Source organism: Silene latifolia, chromosome 6 (assembly GCF_048544455.1).
Source record: "Silene latifolia isolate original U9 population chromosome 6, ASM4854445v1, whole genome shotgun sequence".
NCBI classification, from domain to species: Eukaryota; Viridiplantae; Streptophyta; class Magnoliopsida; order Caryophyllales; family Caryophyllaceae; genus Silene; species Silene latifolia.
The window spans coordinates 21,842,473-21,862,622 of NC_133531.1; the positions used below are offsets into that span (position 1 = coordinate 21,842,473).

Here is a 20,150-nt window from a genome sequence, read left to right on the forward strand (position 1 = left end):
CTGAATCCAACAATTGAATTTTTACAAACTGAGCCATTGAGGCGCTAATTAATGTTGTTAGTTGCATTTTTACAGACTGAGACATTGAGTAGAAATAAACTACTACGGAGTGCTATCTTTGTGACAAAAAAAAGCTTTCCAATAAATAATATGAGAAATACAAAATCTCATTATAGACGATACATATTTGTCTATAACTAAAGACGGGTCAAATACAATACCACATTCCTAATAGGACAAGCAACAAGTGAGGTGGTGGGGCCAAAAATGTCACCACTTTCAAGCTATTTGACCCGTCTTTAGCTATAGACGGATATATCCGTCTATAGCTAGACTAGCTGTATGAGAAAACATTATAAAATGATATCATTTCTCTATAATATAAAAAAAATCACTAAAATTCACATCTCATAACATTAATCAACCCTCATGATTAGTTTGTCTGTAGATAATAATAGTAATAATAATAATAAGGGTTTTTCTAATGTGTACCCTAAGGGCACACATTAATAACCTAAATATGGTAAGATTTACAAGAGATTCTCATCAAATATTCAAATATAAACTCATTTTTACCATAATTAGTGAGAATCTCTTGCTAATCTTACCATAATATACTCCATTACTAAACCAACAAAAAGTAATAGATATACGCACATACACCAACTTTCCTTTTTTTTGTCAACGGGGAAAATTGTTGTGAGATAATTAAATAATAATTAATATAAAATTAAATTAGGAAATACTTGGTAATCAAGTAAGAGCGTAGTAAAATAAATCCCTATATATAGGTCATGTGATATCTTCCTCCAAATTATTATCATTATTACCATAATAACAACTAAATACAACAAAAAATACATACAACAAAAAAGCTAATTAGTATGAAGATGAAGGTCACCATAGTGTACCCATCTCCTGACAATCCTCATAAGAAACGAAGCTTCACTCGTATCATCACCTTGCCTAAATCGATGTCGTCAGTCGGATGCTTCGCTAAGTTAGCCGCCGGGAAAGTGGTCCAGGAGAAGAAGATCAGCAAGAATGTCACCAACGTGCATTGCAAGAACAAGACCATCAAAACCCTAAAGGCATGCAAGAACTCGATCAACGACGACAATAATCCCAAGTTTGACCGAACTAAGAAGACCGTACCTTTGGAGCCAAGTTTGGTAGAACTTATTAAATCACGTCGTGATTACTCTTTCTTGTGGGATGCTAATTGATCCGTTTTTTGTACTGTCCGATTAATTCAGATATTAATTTGGAGTGTTTGTGTAGCAATGTTGTAGAATGATTTTTATTCATTATATGATTAATCTGATTTTGCAAGGTATCGATTGAATTGTTGCAGTAGATATATTATAATTTCTGTTTAATTTTAGTATGGTAATGAACTAATGATTCGTCATACTTTGGCCCTAGTTTCTTATTTTGCCCTAATTTCTTATAAACGATAGTACTCATGCCACAAGTGTATCAACAAAATGGCCATTTCTTGTCTGAAAAGAACGTGTAAAAAGGTACAGAGTTGGTACACAATTGTCGCTTGTCGGTTGCCCTAATCGCCATATGTAAGCCTGAACCGTTCTTGGAAATAGTCTCCAGCACGTATAGGAAGAAATCTACAATCGACAAGATAAAGGAATTTTAGCCTGAGCTCGTTTTACTCCAAAAGATATTTAAGTAATCACTTCTTAAACCCTAAAACCCCGGTCCACCCAATTCGTCAGCAAGTGATGGTTGGGTCGCATGTAGGACTTGAGTCGTATTGAGGTCAGAAATTGTGAGTACCTTGGGGGATTGGATTCATTGCAACAACTTTCTAAGAACTCTACCACAATATCTGCATGAGGGTCACAGAAAAAAGCAGCCTGCGTCGTTTTTGTAATTCCCACAGGTCAGATAGCGATCGCAAATATTCATAGAAATATAGAAGTTCCAGACACTAGACAACAGAAGGAAAAACAGAGAAGCGAGCTGTATAAAGACAGAAGCGGAGAAATTAAACTTACTGAGTATCGTTCATTTCCCTTTGGATTCACTCTGTGCAATGTTGACCTACAAGCAAATCATAAAACAGAATCAATGAATAAAAAAACAGAGAAAGTGTTCTATACGAATGAACATTGCAAAACGTCCAGATCTACACATGTAAGTCCATCTCTCCATCAAATCCCCAATGTTGACAATAAAAGCCCTGTAAATGCATATGTGGTGTTACAGAAATCGAGTGATGATAGTCATGACTTAAGTTCAAAACCCGTCACTTTCAAAAAATTCTTTGCGGTTTTATTTACAGCAAAACGATAGTCAGTCTGACACCAATAACCAGTACAGATCTAGCTAGTAGATATTGGTCAAACATTACTTCTTCTAAACCTTTGTAAATTTTACTCCGTAACACTTTGGAAATATATTTACTCGGTAATCTGGCCTCTGGCCATACTCTAGGGAAAAAATCTGACACTGAGAGACACGGGAGCACACAAACTCAGTTTTCTAGATGAGATTGTCTGATAGTTTTCAGAAAACTTACCTTATAAAACCCAAAATTCTTAGATTCAGATCTTAAGGATAACAATTTAACTGATCAACGTAAATTTACAAAGTGACTTACTACCATATTTCAGTTCTGCAATAACAATCAACTGACGGAATTTTCACCAAACGTGCAATTTTATTTTCATTTTTGAAACTCACCCCTCAATATGATGAACATTCTCCCAAACAAGAGGGTGGCAATCTTTTTCCCGGCAAACCTAAAAAAACAAGGTAAAAGTAGTGAGTAGGATTCTCATACTATAAAATACTCCGTACTAATATCATAACTTATAAATAGGCCATTCTATGTCAATTTCAATCACAACATCCAATCTTATTCACTCGCTACAATACTAAAATGGTTCTCACAAATACTCAAAAAAAAATCAGAGGTTATCAAGGCAGAATCGATCTAATTGTTCAAAATTTACCAATTCTAGTTTCTCGACTTGAATTAGTGGTTCCCAGTGCCACTGTATGGCACATGCTTGAAGAGCCTCCAATTGGTAGCCTTTGTATAATTTTATCCGGAAACCCGGATCAAATTCTAACTCAGCAGATTAGAGATGAGGTTGTTTCGATGAAGCGAAGAAACGAGAAGATGTGGGAGTTTCGCAGGTTAAGAAATGATCTCTTTACATATTTTGAGCGCATCCTCACCGTGATCGATTACCCAAGACTATCAGACTTATGTGCCGGTAGAGTGCTCATCAACCTAGGAAATGTTTATGTCTACATCAATGATTTGTTGACTCAATATATGGCTACCCAACCTGAAGAAATTGAGGCTCAAGATCATGAAGAAGATAAGAAATCGTCATCTTCATCATCGGAAAATAATTAAGTTCGATAGTTATTTAATTATGTTATGTTTTAATTAATAATCGTTGTAACGAGGTATGGGTTTAGGGTTTGAGGTTTGGGGTTTAGGGTTTGAGCTTTGGGGTTTAGGATTTAGGGTTTAGGGTTTGAGGTTTAGGGTTTAGTTATGTTCTAATTATGTTTTAAGTGGTTTATGTAATGTCGTTGTATTTCAAATTAAGAAATGTTTTAATTAAATTATGTTAAATTATGTTTTACGGATTGTTTTAATTAAATTACGTTTTAAGTCATTTTATTAAATATCGTTGCATATTTAATTAAATTACGTTTTAAGTCTTTTAATCGGATAAATAAATTATAAACTACAATAATCGGATAAATAAAATATAAGGTACAATAATCGGATAAATAAAATATAAGGTACAATAATCGGATAAAAAAAAGCTAAGATCCGATTTCGAAACTGCGCCATAAAGATAGCTGATGTCGATACATGCCACTATAATGAGCTACGCTTTCATCATGTACCCAACAAGGGGCTATTGGAGGCATAAGTGACAAGGGGCGTACCTGGAGCCTCAAATAGTGGTTTCCCGCATGTAATACCCATAAGACACCATATGAGATACGTACTCCGGTGGGAGCTCGTAAAGGCAAATAAGTATAACTACTACTCCAATGTCGGTGACCTTCTTGATCTTCCCATGAAGAAATACAACATATCACCCAATTATACATCGTAGCATAACCATATAGATCGAAATTGTCCATCCAATGACCCGAGCCACACGGTATCTGATCCATAAATGTAATTCTAACTACCTCCGCATCAAATCTCACCGGGCCATAAATATGATAACGGTAAAGGGGACTACGGATTTCCATAAGTAAATCTATTCTAGCCATCGTGAACTGAGATTGGTCACCCCGAATAGCATGTGAGAGAACTCGGAAACCACAATGACCGTCTCCGGAAGGATTATACCACACTTCTAGATACTCGGGAAACCAGGAAGGCAAAAAGTCAAGATAAGGAAAGTACCTCGAATGACCAATAGTGTAGTCTACCTCAAGAGGTGCGCAATGCGATGTGCTGAAACTCCCCGTACTCGTGGTAGCAGTGGTAGACGGTGTACCGGGGCCCGTTTGAGTGGATCGGGGGGGTACTAGATGGAGTATAACGAACCGTCGGAGTGTAACGGGGAGTAGTAGACGGAGTAACATGAACCGTCGGAGTGGAACGGGGGGTACTAGACGGAGTATGTTGGGAAGACGAGTTTATTTGGGGCATAGCTCTGCCTAATCGAACCTGAACTCGTGCATGCTCAACGGCGGACGGCTCTCTACGAGTTCCCCTACTCGGACGTCCTCTACGGTTCTCGTTCACCCGAGGCTCGTTTATATCCTCCTTATCCGGATGTATCTGAGAGTAAAGGGCATCGAACATGGATGATCTCATACTCGGATCTGCATTCCGAATTTCATCGAATAACTCCTCCAATCGATCATCGTCAGAAGCCGGCATTGCCTCGGAACCAACGTACTCCAACTTACTCCAAAATGCATGTGACACATCAACAGGGACCCGAGATCCGTTTCTAGCAATGCGATGAAGTGAACAAGCACATAACAAGCCAAGTGTAGTAGCCTTTACAGAACCGCAATCGATCATCAAGGCATCTTCCGTCATCTTGGCACCTCTTTCGAATTTTCCACGCAATTCAATGATGGCATTCTTTGATATTTTATAAGAAAGTCTGGAAAATAATCGATGAATCCCCGTCAACCGCCTCGATCTAGATAACTCCAACGAGTGTCGGATCTCAACATGTTGCATTTCCATCAAAGAATGAAAACGAATCCAGATGCTATCAATGGCCAGTTTCGCGCTATTCAATCATCTCTTCAAATTCGCATGAGCCGACTCAACCCGGGATGTAAAGTGTTCTCAAAATGAGTTATCTTGTTCGTTCTATACTTGGCCCATTTTTCCAAGTGCGGGAACCATTGCCTCTCAATATAAGCCGTCACTCCCGCCCATTGCCTTGCCAAATTGCCCCACGCCACATTAAACTTATCTTCGGTCTCCGCCTCGACAACCGCTTGAAACAAGTTACAAGTTATGTGCTTAGCCCAACTATCCCGACACGTGAGATCAAGTGCTTTCGTCTCCACGTTAGAATACATATGCCAAAGACATAGCAAGTGAGACGAATCCGGAAAAACAGTGGGAATCGCGTTCAACAAACCTGCCTCGCAATCAGTAACAATAGCATTAGGTTGAACGACATCATTGATAAGGGCCTTCAGTTTTCGTAAGACCCACAGATATCCATCCTCGGACTCATGCTTCACAAGAGCATACGCGATGACAAAGCTCTTCCCGACGGGTGTGACTCCAACCATCTCAACAAGCGGAAGACGGTATAAATTTGTCTTGTACGTGGAATCGATCAGTGCCACATAATAGTATGATCGAAACATCTTAACGGCTTCTGGATGCGAGCCATGAACACGTGGGTTAGCTCATCGGTCTCCTGATCAGTGACCCAATAATGAACGTACTTATGCTGAACCGCAAGTGCTAGCATCTTTTGTGCCGGGTTACTCCCATCTCTTTCCTCGGCCCTTACTTTCTGAGAACGATTGTAGATTTATCGCCGATTAAGTCTTGACTTTTCCGGATTCCGCTGATGCAAACCCGCACTAATAATAGCCGGTCTAACGTGAGCTCTAACTTGGGCGTCGATATAAGTCAACTCCTCTTCATCAAACTTTGCAAAGTATATGTCGCCGTCACAATACAACGTTAAAGCATGATTATGAAACCCGGATCTCATGACAAGCTTCCACTTATTCTCTTGTATTTCAACAACTTTCATTGAAAATTTGCATTTGCACCACGCGGTAACCGTGTTAGCCCTCATTAAAGAATCGACATCCTTATTTACGGGACCTCTTCTACCCATCCGACAAACAAAATAATCTTGTGTCAAATTCGTGTTACGACCAACTCTCTTGTTTCTTGCTCTTTTTATACCAAGTCTAAGCCCAATCTCAAATGCCCAATTAAATGCTTCCACACTTGATGCAAATAATCTGGTAGTCGTAAAATGATCTGAGTAATCAATACCGTCTCCATCGTTATTCACCTGCGCACGCATTTCGATAAATTAGTTAATAATAATTAATTATTTTATACGAAACGAGTCGGAAAAAATAAAAACTAAAAAAAATATAATACAAAGGTAATTAATTATTTTGATTGTTTTATACAAAACGAGTCGGAAAAAAAATATATATATAATACAAAGACGGCAATTAATTTTTTTTTCCAATTGCATTTTCAACTAATTCCGTCAAGAAATCTATCATAATTCCGTCTCCAATCAAGGCATCTATCCTAATTCGGGAATCAATCGATGATAAAACATAAATTTTAGACAAAACTAAATCGTAAACTCACCTCGTTACTAGCTTCATTGTTGAAATCGTTGTTAAAATCGTTCTCGTTCATGTTGTTAATTACAAATCCCGCTTTTTTTTTTTTGAAAAACCATCTTTTTTTTTTGTTTGAAATATTTTAGTGAGACGGTAATTGACTTGTGTTTTAGTGAGACGGAAATTGACTTGTGTTTTAGTGAGACGGAAATTGCATTTTAGTGAGACGGATATGAAGTTATATTATGGAGGGCAAACTTAGAAATTTACATTAATTGTCGACGATAATTAGTACAATGTCGATGATATATAGCAGGACCCTTTATTTTTGCTACGGGAAAATGAAACTCAACGTCCAGAATGGACTTAGACGGCCATATTCAACGTCTGTAATGGACATAGACGACGAAACCTAACATCTACCATGGGCTAAGACCATGACACTAGTAGAAAAAATCCCTACGGTGGCGGTCAAAAATGACCTTTTATGGCGGTTTTTAAAGGTTTTGGGTGCGTCGTTTATCACGGGGGCGTATATACTTTTGCGGCGGTTGTAGAACCGCCACTATAGCTAGCCTACTATGTCGATTTTCCAAACAAAACCGCCATTATAACCTTATACAAAACGACGGTTTTTAGACAAAAATCGTCGTTGTAACTCATCTATAGTGGCGGTTATTGTTTGAAAACAACCACATTAGATATTTCAATAATGGTAGTGCACCGCTACATTTCCTCTATAACAACGATTGTTTTTACACAACCGTTGTAAAAGGTAAAAATAACGTCGCTTGTGGTTACAGAACCGCCACTAAAGTTACTTATGACGTCGGTTGTATAACAAAGAACCGTCATTAAATGAATCACTATTTTCGAAATATTTAATTTTTTGACGTCGTTTCTAAAGGAACCGTCGTTAAAAATATATATATTTTTTAATAATAATTTTCTACTGCAATTTAAGCAACACCTCCCCCTAAATTTGATAATTCCAAATATTATATGAACAAAATAGAACCCGTCAATAAAATGTAACCACATTTATATTATTCGCAACAACACAAGTCCAACAAACTTACATGAATCTTGCATTACATCAAACATAAAATTAACATCTATCATTGTTACCAAAGATAAATCCAATATAATGTATGAATAGCATACACGCCTTACTTGAAAAACTAATCTAGAAGTTGTCTAAAAATTTGGTAGCCCACTCTTCTTTGATCTCATAAAGATCGCCACTTGACATGGTTGATTGCTCATTGCTCCATATGCTATAGTTAACAAATAGGTTAATTAGTAACAATATAAATGTACAACTACATAAATAAACCATACCAAGAACGGAAATAAGATATACCTTCACAAATTATTCTTCTTTAACCCTCGAAAGGTAAAAAGTTATGTTATACATCCATTTCATGACATAATAACCACACTCGTAATCCTTTGGTTGTTGAGGGCACTAAAATTTATAGAAAAAATATGATATTAATTATGTAACATATAAAATGTAATTATGATTTAAAGTTAGTCATTAGAATATAAAATGAGTTCATATTTCACTTACCAAGACGCCGTCTTTTATTATGATTTTATTATTATTTTTAGTGAAATTACGCCTTCCGCCATGAGCGCAATGTATGAACCAAGCGTTGTGGAGTCTTTTTTTTTTTATGTCCAATCTCTTTGGATTTTTTCGGTCCGAATCCAAAATATAAATAGTGTTTAACCCCAAGCATGTAACAATCAATATCTAATGGTTGCTACACATATAGGTTCATTGTTAGAATTACTACTACTAAAGTCATATATTAATAAATTAATAAATTAAAGGATTATTTAACATAAATACTCCAAACTATAGATGGACTGCTCATAATACTCCAAACTACAATTTAACTAAAAAAAAACTCAACTTTAGGTACTCTCTTCTTAAAATAGACTTACTCAATTTTTGACTTGTATTAACGGGTTAAAATTGACGTGGCGCTTACATAGAGTCGATGTGGCACATACATGGCTTTCTACACTGATTACCTCATATTTCATCCCGTATAGATTAACCCCCATTTGCCTAAGCACAAGATCATATGACTTCAAAAATTATTAAGCGCCTCTAATTGATTCAAAACAGGTGAATGTACACCAATTTCTGCAACTTCGTTTTCCCATTAATAAGCTAAACTCTAGAGTTAGTCCTTTGTAGGGTTAGATCCGTATAAAACCCTTTCTTTATAGGATTATAACGCAAAATTTATATGTAGATTATAGTCATGAAACGAAATTAACAATGAAAACGATAAAAGTTATAGAAATAACCTTCGGTCCTAGTGCAAAAGGCAATGAGAGATCAAGTTAGATCTCCTCATAATCGTTGCACCCAAGATATCCGAGTAATGCCCTTGTGCTAGAGAGAATCCCCTAATTGCCTTGCAATATCGAGGGGATTGTTTTGTGAGTTTGTGTTGGATGAGAGATCCGGGATTCAGGAGGCACAATTCCCAAAAACCTAATTTTGATTAGCAAATGAATTAGGTTACAAAAGAGAGGAGAACCTCTCTTTTGTTCTCTCCAAACCGTTCGGCCATGGGCTCCCTAGGGAAGTGGGCTTCCACTTCCTTTTAGTTTATGCTCATGGTCTGGTTCGCAAAATCGCTAAAATGTATATGACGCGGTCTGATTATAAACTGTTATCGGTTATCGGAAATTAAGGCATCAACTAATAATACGGGTTAGCTGAATGATTAATACGTGTCCGACAAAACAGTATTGTATAATTATATTCAACATACATTTAATTAAATATAAAACGTTTATATTCAATTTTACGAATTAACTGGTTAATTCGCCTTTAGCCCATGATATTTAATCCGTATTAAATATAACATCTCAACATCACATTTTGACTAATTATTAGTCAAATAACTCAGACTAACTGGTTAGTCAAATTTGGCATCTACATGACTGTATTTTCATACCGTCACATCACTCAAACGTATCCTATAGGTGTGACTTTTAGGGACCAGTTGATCACCGCCATCTGTATGACAATAACGTCAAACTTATCTAGCAAGCCAACCGTTATTGATAAACGTGGATCAACTGATAATGATACCAAAAGTATGCCCTTTGATCCTTTTAGAGGTTTATAAGTCCTTGCACTAACTGTTAAGGACACCAACCCCAACAAGCTCCCACTTGTCCGTACAAGTGTATGTGCAATGACGTTATCCGCACTAACTGGAGGACACAAGCTCCAACAAACTCCCACTTGTCCGTACAAGTGTATGTGCGATAACCGATTCTCATATTCATTTAAAATTTCTCCCACTCAATGTAAAACAATTTGCAGATCTGGATCCACAAAGGTCGTATTTTTACAATCGATCCGGATCAAGAGTGGTTTCCCGACTAGAGAGTAACTTAAGCGATAAGACGAATCCGTATCCGAGCATGGCCATGCATTTCGATTCTGACTCCTCGAGTGGCCCCGAGAAATATCGAGTACCGATAAAGGCTGAATATTTCCTTCAACTCGAACTCCTCCGATCTAAGCACGCATGAAATGACCGTAAAACAATCTACTTGGCCCCTGTTACGGATGACCGTGAGAAAGAAACCAAAGTCACCCAAAATCTGCCTTAGTCTCTAGAGACAATCGATAGTCAAAAGAATCGACTCTTAGGATCACCATGGAGGTCCTATCCACGACCGGGCATCGAATGTTATAAAACATTTAGGACTCCACGTCGATGTCACAATTGTGTCCTACGAAATATCCGTATAAAACGCCTCTGTGATTGGTCATCAACTTTGTTGACTTATGGCTAGTTGAACCCACCATCAACCAACGTCACAAAATAATTGCCAGAGTTATCAGCTCATGTGGGCAATTAAGGACTAAAAAAAAATATAATGTTCTTGCAGTTCACTTTGTGGTGTTCAAAATTTGTCGTGCAAATCCACATGAAAAACAAAATATATATATAAAATATCAAAACGATGATGTTGTATAGAGTACAAAAGCGAATGAATCTAATCCATAAAAGAGTACTACAACTTAGGAACACGTTTAATTCCCATGGAATTAACGTGCCCTTCATGCTTATCTTGTCGTAATGCTTTAGTGAGAGGATCTGCTATGTTATCATCTCTAGCAATCTTTTCTATCACTCTTTTGTCTTTTGCTCCACGTAATCCCGGATTAGATGAGCTTTCCGTTGTACATGTCTAGACTTGTTGCTAGACTTTGGCTCCTTAGCTTGGAAGATGGCACCACTATTGTCGCAATAGATGGTGATCGGGTCATTCGAACTAGGCACTACAGATAGCCCATGTAAGAATTGACGCATCCATATCGCTTCCTTTGTTGCTTCAGACGCGGCATAGTACTCGGACTCGGTCGTAGAATCTGTTTGAATCTGTTTGCTTGGAACTCTTCCACGGTGATGCAGCGCCATTAAGAGTAAAGACGAATCCAGGACCGAGATTTCGAGTCATCTCGATCCGTTTGGAAACTAGCATCTGCAGAATCTTAGGTTGCGATAGCTTTTGATCGCCTCCATAAGTCAATGCCCAATCTTTAGTCCTTCGTAGGTACTTAAGAATGTTCTTGACGACTAACCGGTGTGATTCACCTGGATTTGTTGGAATCGACTTGTCATACTCAATGCATATGCCACGTCCGGACGTGTGCATATCATGGCGTACATGATAGATCCTATTGCCGAGGCATAAGGTATCCGTGCCATGCGCTCTTTCTCTTCCGGTGTCTCGGTGCCGAGACTTGCTCAAATGCACCACTGGAGACATAGGAAGGAACCCTTCTTGGAGTTAGTCATCTTTGAATCTCTCTAGGACTTTGTCTATGTAAGACTCGATCGAGAGATAGCATCCGTCGTGATCTATCTCGATAGATACGGATGCCTAGAATTCTTTGTGCCTCTCCCGGATCTTTCATCTGGAAATGGTTTTTCAACCATACTTTCACCGAAGTTAAGAGAGGTATGTCATTCCCAATCGGGGAGTATGTCGTCTACATACAATATTAGGAAGACAATCTTGCTCCCACTCGACTTGATATATAGACATGGTTCCTCGACGGATCGAGTAAATCCATTTTCTTTTATCACTTGGTCGAAGCGATGATTCCAACTCCTTGATGCTTGCTTAAGTCCATAAATGGAACGCTTAAGTTTGCATACTTTCTTAGGATGTCCTGGATCGATGAAACCTTCGGGTTGTACCATGTACAACTCTTCCTCCAAAAAGCCGTTTAAGAAGGCGGTTTTCACGTCCATTTGCCAAATTTCATAGTCATGAAAAGCGGTAATCGCTAAGATAATCCGAATGGAACGCAGCATGACTACGGGTGCAAAAATCTCATCGTAGTGCAAACTTGGCACTTGGGTGAAACCTTTAGCAACTAGTCGTGCTTTGTAGATATCTTGTTGACCTTCCACAGAATGCTTTATCTTGTAAAGCCATTTGCATTGAAGGGGACGAACCTTAGCGGGTAAGTCAACAAGATCCCACACGTTGTTCTCATACATGGAGTCCATCTCGGATTGCATGGCCTCAAGCCATAGCTTTGAGTCGAATGGTCATGGCACCTTTATAGGTTGCGGGTTCACTACTCGTTAAGAGTAGAACGTCATCTATGTCATGTTCCTCGACCATACCGATGTATCTGTCCGGAGGAATAGAGACTCTTCCCGACCTCCTAGGTTCCTCGGGAATGTTAATCAGTAGGGATTGAAGGAATAGGTTCCTCCAATAATTGCTCGGTACTTGGTTCTGGAATCTCCGACAGGTCGAAGGTTCTATCACTCTTTGCATTCTCGAGAAATTCCTTCTCTAAGAATGTCGCACTAGCCGCAACAAAAACACGTTGTTCGGTTGGCGAATAGAAGTAATGACCAAGGGTTCCTTTAGGATAACCTATAAAGAATGTCTTGACCGATCGCGGGCCGAGCTTATCCTCGTGTCTCCACTTGACATAAGCCTCCTAGCCCCAAACCCGAATAAAGGACAAGTTAGGGACCGTTCCTTCCATAGTTCATATGGAGTCTTGTCAACAGCTTTAGACGGACTTGATTTAAGTATTAGAGCGGGTGACAAAAGAGCATAACCCCATAATGAATCGGGTAAAACCGTGTGACTCATCATGGATCGAACCATATCAAGTAAAGTTCGATTTCTCCGTTCGGACACTCCATTCAATTGAGGTGTTCCAGGTGGAGTTAAGCGTAAGGAAATCCCACGTCTTTGAGGTGATGATCAAACTCGTGAGAAAGATACTCGCCACCACGATCCGAACGTAGTGTTTTAATCTTTCTACCCAATAGGTTCGCACCCTATTCGGTATTCTTTGAATTTCTCAAAGGATTCACTTTTATGCTTCATTAAGTAGACATAGCCATATCTACTTAAATCGTCCGTGAAAGTGATGAAATACCTATAGCCTTCTCGTGCGGTGATTGACATAGGTCCACATACATCCGTGTGTATGAGTCCTAAAAGGTGCAGCGCGCGCATTCCAACACCTTTGAAGGAAATACGAGTCATTTTACCGATGAGACATGATTCACACGTGCCAAATGATTGAAAATCAAAGGCCGAGATAGCTCCATGTTTGATGAGCTGTTTTACGCGTTTCTCATTAATGTGTCCCATACGGCAGTGCCATAGATACGTTTGATCTTTGTCACCAACCTTTAACTTTTTATTCATTACGTGTAATATTTCCGTGGTCTGATCTAAAACATAAATTCCGTTCATGGAGACTGCCTTGCCGTAAATCATATCGTGTAATGAGAAAATGCAAGCATTATTTTCTATTACAAATGAAAAACCAAGTTTGTCAAGTGCAGAAACTGAAATAATGTTTTTCGAAAGACTAGGAACATAATAGCAATCATATAATGACAACTCAAATCCGCTAGGAAGCTGGATCACATATGTCCCCTTTGAGATGGCAGCTACTCTTGCTCCATTCCCAACACGCAGGTCAACCTCACCCTTTACGAGAGGCTCGAGATTTCGGAGGCCCTGCACATGATTACACAGATGAGAACCACAACCAGTATCTAGTACCCAAGTTCCGTAACTTGCATGGTTAATCTCAATCATATGAATAAAAGTAGAAGGAGAAGACATACCAACAGGTTTAACGCGACCCGCTTTTATGTCCTCATGATAAACAGGACATGTCCGCCTCCAATGCCCAGTCTTGTGGCAGTGATGGCATTCCATGTTTTTCGGTTTTGCTCTTTGTCGCGCCCGATGAGTTGCTCGACTCACCGTGCCCACTCTTACCGGACCCGACTTCTTAAACTTCGGTTTACCTACTGCTAGGTTTGCCTGAGCTTTGCCCTTACCTTTCCCTTTGTTTGACACGACGAGAACATCCTGTTTCATGCTCCCACTGAGCTTCATGTCCTTCTCGGTCTGTACGAGAAGGGAGTGCAGTTCATGGGGAGTTTTCTTCAAATCATTCATATAGTAATTCGCTCTAAATTGCGAATAACCATCGTGGAGTGAGTGAAGTATCCGGTCGATCACAATGTTCTCGCTGATCTTACAATCAAAGGTCTCCAGCTTCTCGACATTCTCAATCATGCTGAGAATGTGTGGGCTAACTGGTTGGCCTTTCTGGAGTCTCGCATCAAAGAAGCGAGTGGTATGCTCATAGGTCACGATTCTCGGTGCTTTCGAGAATTCCTTAGTGAGCGTGGTGAATATCTTGTTTGCACCATGGGCTATGAAGCGTTTCTGCAAATTGGATTCCATTGCAAAAATGAGTACGTTTTTAATCGCACCCGCTTCCATACGTAAATCATTAAACTTGGTGATTTCAAAGAGCTCTAGCCGTGGGACTGGGTTTGCCGGGAGGGGCTCTAATAAATATTTGAGCTTCCCATCGCGGCGGCAGCATTCCGTAATGCCGCCTCCCGTCTCCGAAGTTGGATCCATCATTCTTTCCCGAGTAGACCGATTCATCCGATTCATGAAGATCCGGCCGGACTCACGGTCCAATGTGGCACTTGGCATTGGGTTATCAGTAGAACCAGCCATTTGTTGTTTAGCAGTTTAAAAAACGTGATCTACACTGAAAAAGAAAGAAAAACAAAACGAAATAAGCAACTCATCGAGGTGATTTAAGTCTATTAAAATACATTTTAATCGTGTAGACTCATTGCACTTGCATAATTGATCTCCCTCAAGAATGATACAAGTGATCCCAAGACTCAATTTCTGTAAATTGATAAGCCAACTGTTTAGCTAATTCTTCCGGAAGAACTCTTGGTCGATAGATTTCCGTAAATCCTATCTATAGTCCACCATAGTCACAGGATCGTACGAGTGACCATAGTGTTGAGATAAAATAGGTCAATCAGTTCCAACTTACCCGACGTAGAAGGGGTCATAGTATGCCTACCGACGAAGAAGGGACTCATTGGAGTTTGACCTATAAAGACCGTTCTCAATTTTTGTTTATACGAGGAAGATCCCATCAACTTAATTATAATTCATTTTAAGTGAACGAATAACTAGCGTCTGCGTGAATGAATCAATTTAGGTGATGGCTTAAAATCGTGTGACATGAGAATGTCAATGAAAACTAACTCGTGACCTCTATATGTGTCAGTTTTCATGCAATAATTAGGTGGTTTGGTTTTTTAGGCGGAAAATGATGCATGTTATCGTTACGAAAAAATAAATAAATGAATGCGATACGTAAATAAAAAATTCCTAGTGTGGCCTATCCTAGTAAAGTAAAACATAAAACAACTTTGGAATCCACCGTTGGACCCGAGAAGCTTGTCTTGATGTTCCATCTTGATCCATGTAGCGGGAGTGAGCATCCGGTCTCCAACTATAGTCTTCTCAAAAATTACAATTTAAAATTTACAAATATAAACCTATTTACATTCTAAATAAAAACTGTAATTAAAAGAAATAAAATGGAGATACGAGATCTCAAAATACAACCAAGACCGTGTTCCATCATTACGGTAACACGTTCTACTAAGGCCACACTAAGTTACAACCGTTTGCAAAATAATTAAATACGTAATTAAAAGGCATTCAAAAACATACAAAATTAACAATAACGATAAATAAAATGCATCAACTAAAAGTAAAATTATTCGTGACATAATTCCGTAATTATGTTTAATTTTTATCCAAACCACCAAAGATAATTAAAATTACATGACAAAACCGCTTTAGTCAAGTTAATTTTAATCCGAGATAATCCGTTACAATAAATCGTTTTAAAGTAACTTTATTTTACGTGGGTGAACCGTTTCACTAATCAAGCGAGAGCATTAAAAAAACGTTTTATGCATTAAAGGGCCGAAAAAAACAGAAAAAAAATTTTTTTTTTTTTCTTCTGTACTGCTGTACGTGAACAGTACCAGTGGCCAAAAAAATTTTTTTTTTTTTTTTTTTTTAAATTGGCAGAAATGCCGAGAGCCTCTAAAGGCTAAAAAAAAAATTAACACGGCTCAAAACGTGAGCAACTAAAGATCAAAACAAAACGGTTTGATAAAACACAATTGTAATTTTAATCTAATCCGTATAGAAATCAAAATACAATTGACATGTTCTTCACATCTTGTTGTAATTATCGTTTAAAACAACAATTCGCAAAGAACAACACGAAAACAAGAGATCGAACGATCTAACAAAATTATGTGGCACGCAAATTAATGCAAAAAAAAACAGAAAACAGGCCGAGTACATGAAGGCCACACGGTTTCCCAAAAAAAATTTAGCCACACGAAATTTTATGCAATCATTTTGATCGATCTTTAACACATTGCAATGAATATCGATTACAATACAATATGCAAAGATCAAAATGAAAACAAAACAAAATCACAACCAACAACCGTGTACATGGACACGGTTCCCAAGACAGAAAACGCAGCAATTAAAAATTGCCGAGAGCAAAAAAAAAATTTGTGCCGTGAGAAAAAAAAATTTCAGCCGCACCAAATTTTAGACAAAATCCATCGATTTCAAAAATCGTTTAATGAAAAACACATATAAAAATTTGCGTGGCCTCGCTCTGATACCACTTGTAGGGTTAGATCCGTATAAAACTCTTTCTTTATAGGATTATAACGCAAAATTTATATGTAGATTATAGTCATGAAACGAAATTAACAATGAAAACGATAAAAGTTATAGAAATAACCTTCGGTCCTAGTGCAAAAGGCAATGAGAGATCAAGTTAGATCTCCTCCTAATCGTTGCACCCAAGATATCCGAGTAATGCCCTTGTGCTAGAGAGAATCCCCTAATTGCCTTGCAATATCGAGGGGATTGTTTTGTGAGTTTGTGTTGGATGAGAGATCCGGGATTCAGGAGGCACAATTCCCAAAAACCTAATTTTGATTAGCAAATGAATTAGGTTACAAAAGAGAGGAGAACCTCTCTTTTGTTCTCTCCAAACCGTTCGGCCATGGGCTCCCTAGGGAAGTGGGCTTCCACTTCCTTTTAGTTTATGCTCATGGTCTGGTTCGCAAAATCGCTAAAATGTATATGACGCGGTCTGATTATAAACTGTTATCGGTTATCGGAAATTAAGGCATCAACTAATAATACGGGTTAGCTGAATGATTAATACGTGTCCGACAAAACAGTATTGTATAATTTTATTCAACATACATTTAATTAAATATAAAACGTTTATATTCAATTTTACGAATTAACTGGTTAATTCGCCTTTAGCCCATGATATTTAATCCGTATTAAATATAACATCTCAACATCACATTTTGACTAATTATTAGTCAAATAACTCGAACTAATCGGTTAGTCAAATTTGGCATCTACATGACTGTATTTTCATACCGTCACATCACTCAAACGTATCCTATAGGTGTGACTTTTAGGGACCAGTTGATCACCGCCATCTGTATGACAATAACGTCAAACTTATCTAGCAAGCCAACCGTTATTGATAAACGTGGATCAACTGATAATGATACCAAAAGTATGCCCTTTGATCCTTTTAGAGGTTTATAAGTCCTTGCACTAACTGTTAAGGACACCAACCCCAACATCCTTGCCCTTCCACAAACAGTACAACTTCAACATCATATTTCCGTTACTTTCTTTGTCTTCGGAAAGCCGCCATCAGAGGACCTTAAAGAGGAGTTGCTTCACTTCTTCTGATTTCGCAACAAATCACCACCATTTATACCACACCCTTCCCTTTTTCAAACAATTAATCCTCACTTCAATTCCCCCAAATTGATTATGACTGAAATTGAATATCATCATCACTGCCCCCAATAATAATAGATTAGTACACCTAAATTAAGCCCCAGTTGGATTAATCCTCACTTCAATTTCAAACAATTCAAAATCTGAGTGGAATTAGTCCTAGAAGCTCCGTTACCCAGCACCGAAAATGCCGTAGTACTGTTATCTTAACTACTAATTTTAGATGACAAACAATAGTACCATGTATACTCTAAAAAGAGAACAATGGTATCGTGTATCATGATCCTGTCAAATTCTCTCTCATTTTTCAGAGTTACTGGCTTTTGTCCCTTGTTGATACCTTGAACTCAAATTACCATTCTCAGCCTCCTTCCGAACAACATCAAGAACAAAATCAATCAAGTCGGCATCTTCAGTATAATGCCCCTTCGTCCAATTATTCCCTTCACTCCTTCATTATAGATATCGTGCTCAAGATTTGCTCTTTTTTTTTTTCGTTTCTAGATAACAATCCGAACAACATCAAGGACGAAGTACGGAGTGTTAAGAATTATGATTAATTAATAATAGTTTTAATAGGAGTATTAGTAATCTTATTATTAAAAAATATTCTAAAATGATAATGACCGGTTAATCAGATAGCAGGTCATCCGAGTCTATTTTAAGAAGAGGGTACCCAAAGTTGGGTTTATTCTGAGTTAAAATGCAATTTAGAGTATTATGAGCAGACCACCTAAAACTTGGAGTATTTATGTTAAATAATCTTAAATTAAAAACAAATAAAATTACTACCTTTCATGAAATGCGCCAATGATATAATTCTTTTTTTCTTGACTCTTCCAAACATGAGCAATATAATCTTCGTGCCATATTCACATAGTATAATTTGGTTTAAAGCCCTTTAATATCAAATGTTCTAGCATTTCACTTCCAGAATTCACCTTCTTTCGATTCTTACTGTTGGAATATGTGTCCTCCGACAATAATGCGATCACAACTGTTGATCATGATGATCACATGCTTAAGTCTCATTCTAAAGAATACAATTGGGAAGTAATATATTACTGTCAACTGGTCCACACATATCGGTAATGATTGGCTGATTAGAGTTTGACATTACTGTCATGCGACGGTGGTGATCAGTTGATCCCCTTAGGTCATACCTAAAGGGTAACACTCTTAATTGATCATTTAATTGATCGTATGACGATACGGGTTAATTAAATTACTTAAAATTGACGGACGATTTTGGAAGTAATATTTACGTGTCTCATTGTAATTTGATTAAATAAGATACAGTCTAAGTGATCGAATTATTTTATTACTTAGATGAAATTATTGTTTAAGGAAACAATTGCATTTGAATGAATAAATTATTATAAATACAAGATGTTGTGATTTATAATTGGTAAAATATTTTGGTACGAGTAATTATGAATTACTAAGTCAATTTTGTATATGACGTATTTTTGTTAATGCGTTGATGTTTAATATGTTAAAAATACATAACAATTTTACATGACATGTGACATGTGACAAATTGACAAATTGACAAAGATAAAATGGAATCCCATTTTATCTTAATATGACCGAAATTAGTGGGGTGATTTAGGATATTATTATGTTAATTAAGTAAGTGGTAAACATAGTCATATTTACCTAAAACTAGCCATGCAAACCTAGTGCCTCTTGTGAAGAGCACCTTGCTCATGCATTGGGCATCAATACTCCCCCTCCTACCCGGTTTTGTGAGAGGAAATACCATGGGTTTTTCCTCTAATTTTTACCTTATACATTACATCAAATGTAAAAGATATTCATTCATTCGCACATATAAAAATAAGAGTTTTTAGAGAGATAAATTCTTCCTCTTTCTCCCTTTCTCTTAACCGAAATATTAAGAGAATAAAATAATATTTTGGTCAATTTTATTCAAAATTAATATTGTTCTAGTAATAATAATATTAATTTTATTAAGTAGTTACCTTGGGTATTAATCCTTGGGAGGGATTCTCTACTTGAATCCTTGTTCATCCATTTAAGGAAGCTCAAGAACAAGTGAGTAGGAGAACTCACTTGTACCCAAATATTCCGAA

The 20,150-nt window shown here is 37.6% G+C and overlaps 1 long non-coding RNA gene across 1 annotated transcript; it reads right to left on the reverse strand.

The window, feature by feature from the left end:
- Positions 1–1,463: 1,463 nt before the first annotated feature.
- On the reverse strand, positions 1,464–2,073 carry LOC141658647 (uncharacterized). The gene is made up of 3 exons (XR_012549331.1): positions 2,016–2,073; positions 1,795–1,874; positions 1,464–1,625 (listed from the first exon to the last, which is right to left on the reverse strand). It is a non-coding gene; the product is annotated as an uncharacterized LOC141658647 (long non-coding RNA).
- Positions 2,074–20,150: the final 18,077 nt, after the last annotated feature.